The sequence below is a fragment of the Sus scrofa genome, chromosome 9 (assembly GCF_000003025.6).
Source record: "Sus scrofa isolate TJ Tabasco breed Duroc chromosome 9, Sscrofa11.1, whole genome shotgun sequence".
NCBI lineage: Eukaryota > Metazoa > Chordata > Mammalia > Artiodactyla > Suidae > Sus > Sus scrofa.
In genome coordinates, this window is record NC_010451.4 from 67,429,475 (window position 1) to 67,433,409 (window position 3,935).

At 49.4% G+C, this 3,935-nt stretch overlaps 1 long non-coding RNA gene across 1 annotated transcript; it reads left to right on the plus strand.

The window, feature by feature from the left end:
- Positions 980 to 3,077, plus strand: LOC102157860. The gene is made up of 3 exons (XR_002335792.1): positions 980 to 1,188; positions 1,724 to 1,876; positions 2,990 to 3,077. It is a non-coding gene; the product is annotated as an uncharacterized LOC102157860 (long non-coding RNA).

Genomic DNA, 3,935 nt, shown 5'->3' on the forward strand with positions numbered 1-3,935 from the left:
CACCATTTCTTGGAGTTCCCATCGTGGCACAGTGGTTAACGGATCTGACTAGGAACCAGGAGGTTGCGGGTTCGATCCCTGGCTCGCTCAGTGGGTTAAGGATCCGGCGTTGCCGTGAACTGTGGTGTAGGTCGCAGCTGCGGCTCGGATCCCATGTTGCTGTGGCTTATCCTTCACTGCCTTCTCCTGAGACTGAAGCCTATACGTCTTTGTCAAGTGCCTGGCTCAGAGCAGGTGGCTGCTAAATGCTTTTTCCCATCTCTCTGTCGGCCCGTGGCTACAGCTCCGATTAGACCCCTAGCCTGGGAACCTCCATAGGCCACAGGAGCGGCCCAAGAAATGGCAAAAAGACAAAAAAAAAAAAAAAAAAAAAAAAGACAGAATTTATTTCACCATTTCTTGCTGTTGGACATTTACATTATACCCCTTTTGGTTTTTTTTAATTATTAAAAATTTTTTAATTGTTATTTTTTAAATTACCCAATGAATGCATCACATCTGTAGTTGTATAATGATCATGACAATCCAATTTCACAGGATTTCCATCCCACAACCAAGCACATTCTCCCAGCCCCCAAACTGTCTCCTCCGGAGGCCTTAAGTTTTTCAAAGTAAGTTCTGCTGTTCTTGCCAATGACTACATTTCTGCTACTGTAATTTGATCCCGAGTCCCTCGCTTTGTTTTTCCTGCTGATATAGGAATGGGCAGATGTCTATGCTCACAGACCTGAAAAATATTCCTTGAAAAAGTGCCCTCCAAATTGAAGCACCTCGGTTCCCTGATTTTTTGTTCTTGCTCAAGGCTCAGCCAAGCTTCCCGCTGCCCCTTCCAGGCCCACTGCTGTTGCTCACAAACACTGCCCAAGGATGATAGCCACTGGCCATTTCAGGCCATGTCCCCGCAGGGAGCAGGACTCTGGGAAATGACCCGGCCCAGGAAAGGGTGTGGTGTTTTGTCGGAAGTGCAACTTTCTGAAACATTAGCTCTCACTCTTTCTCTAAGTGACTTTGAGATGAAGCAATTTCTGGAGAGGTTTAGGATAAGCAGCTTGGATGTCAGAAAGGCCAATCTCTGATTTTAGAGATGAAAGTACTGAATCACAGAGCCAGCTGGTGGCAGAGCTAGGGATCAGGGCCATGGACCTCCTGACTGCTCAGGGAACTTGGAACCTGCTCTGTTTGCTGGTGGTGAGTTGGAGCTGAAGGAGGAAGCAGACACCCCTGCTGTAGGTTGTGGGGACAGGTGACTTCCCCTGGGCCACTTGCTGCCCACCCCTGCCTCCTTGACAGGGTCCCACACGGAGTCAAAGTGTCCATGGGGACAGTCCTCACCTGCTTCCCAATCCAGAGACTCAGAGCCATAAGGCTTTGGTTCTGCTTCTAGATATACTTTTGCTTTTTCTGAAGCATTGGCCCTGGCCCTTACCAGCCCTGGGCCTTACCCTGGGTCAGCTGTAAAATCAAGAGAATTGCGCATCGCTCCAAGCCCGCAATGCTTTGGGTTCTTCAGAGACAAGGGCGAGGGAAGAGACTTCTCCAACAGAAGGGCACGAGCCTCATGAAGGTGGGGGGCCCAGAGCATTCAAGTTCAACAACCGTTGGCCTGCGATGCTGACTAGTTATGATGCATGGGAGTCAACCTTACAAGCATTTACTGAGCTGGACATTTTTCTTGAATAATTTGCACAATAACGCTAAGAGGTGGGGTCCATTTTTATTTCAGTTTTACAGAGAGCAGAAACTGGAAGTTAGAGAGAAAGCTGAAATAACTTGGCCCGAAGTCACTCAGCTAAGAAGTGGCTGTGTCCAAGCTCACATTCCGGGCTATGCTGCGTCTCTAGACTGCGGCTTGAAGCTGTATTTGTAAAGATGGGGGGTGAGTTGCCCTTGCCCCCTGGAGACTTTCCTGCCCCCCCCCATAGAAAGGGATTGTGTGTTTTGGGGTTGCCAAAGGGGGATGCTCTGTCAGAGGTAGAAGTAAAGAGATCAGGATAAAAAAACCTGACAACCACTGTTAGAGGAGTGGCAAGAATGGGAGAGAAATGGCTCATTTCTCTCCTGCTCAAGCTGCCCTGCTGGTGTTCTTCACCTGGCCAGGTGTTTCTCTCCAGCCAGCAGGGGACTTGTCCAAGGCCCACCACAAACCAGGCATCACCTTCATAAAGGATGTGCTCCATCGGTGGACCCACAATCTTTTGGGGACTTCAGTTGCTATGGAGATGACGAGGACAGAAGAAAGGAAAATGAAGCTTAAGCTTGAGCTCCCATTCCCCCCAAACTAAAGTGCCAAGGACTCTCACTTGCACCAGCCCTTTCCAAAGCCCAGGACTCAGTGTTTTTTTGTTTTTTGTCTTTTGTCTTTTTAGGGCCACACTAGCAGCGTGTGGAGGTTCTCAGGCTAGGGGTCCAATCAGAGCTACAGCCACCAGCCTACGCCACAGCCACAGCAACGCCAGATCTGAGCCGCGTCTGTGACCTACACCACAATTCATGGCAATGCTGGATCCTTAACCCACTGAGTGAGGCCAGGGATCAACCCCATGATCTCATGGTTCCTAGTCAGATTCATTTCTGCGGCACCATGACGGGAACTCCCGGACTCAGTTTTATATTAGTAATTACTATATTTTATAGTAATAAAAATATATTTTTTATTTATATTTTTTCCTTAGAAAGAGGGCTCCCTTCCATCACGTATGTCCCAGGGCCCCATCAAACCTAGCCATCCCCTCCCCCACCCAATCCGCCAAATGTCAGAGTCCCACAATACCGCATCCCTCCAAGAAACACCACAGAGCCCTCTTTTCCTTGTGGGGCCTCCCACATAGCATGAGCCTTGATTGAAGGCGTGATTCACCTCTGAGTAGCTGGGCTAAGTTTTTGTAAAGAGGTTGCTGTGTGCACACTTTTGTAGACCTCAAAGCCACCAGAGGATGGGAGCTGAGTGTATTTTCTTTGTAATATGACTCTCTATGATTTTTCTCCATAGATAGATGCTTGCATGTGCTCATAGGATTCCAAGAAGATGTGCAGTGGGAGCATTTACAAACGAGTCTGTCTGTCTTCACCACCAACATGTGTAGGTAAGTGTGCATGTATGCAAACGCTTCTAAACTCCCATGAAATGAGTTGCTTCTTCTTTTTTTTTTTGTCTTTTTGCCATTTCTTGGGCCGCTCCCGCAGCATATGGAGGTTCCCAGGCTAGGGGTCCAATCGGAGCTATAGCCGCCGGCCTACACCACAGCCACAGCAAAGCTGGATCCTTAACCCACTGAGCGAGGCCAGGGATCGAACCTGCAACCTCCTGGTTCCTAGTCGGATTCGTTAACCACTGAGCCACGATGGGAACTCCTCGGTGAGTTGCTTCTGTTATAGGGACTTGGATGGAGAGCCATTGCCTGGGACTAGGGATACCCAGTTTACTCTCGGGATCTGTAAGACAGACACCTACATCACCAGGAGGGCCTTTGCCGGGCCGGGTCAGTCCCTTGCTGCTGGACTGCTGGCCAGGTTTAGAGGAGAGGGAGGGCCCCTGGAGGGGAGATGCTGAAGGGGACCGAGGGAATGTGGAATGGACATGAATGTCAGTAAGCTCTACCCTCATACCCCTTCTCCAGTAACCCCAGCCTGGCCATGGCCCATTTCTTCACAGGGCTTTCACCCAAGGTTGCTGGCCACAGTGCTACAGTTCAGTTAGCAGAAGCAAAAAAAAAAAAAAAAAAAAAAGGAGGGGGTATTTATTGTAAGGAGCCTGGGATGTCTCAGAATATCCATGCTGCAGGTTCTTGAGGGCTGCAACCAGGAGCTGAAATCCTCAGAAAGTCAGAATCTGACCCTCAATTGCTTGAGGCCACACGGCCGCTCCTTCCTGCTTTTCTTGGTGCTCTTGCATTCTGTTCTCTCCCCAGGCCAGCTTTCTCTGCCCCTCTGAGAAG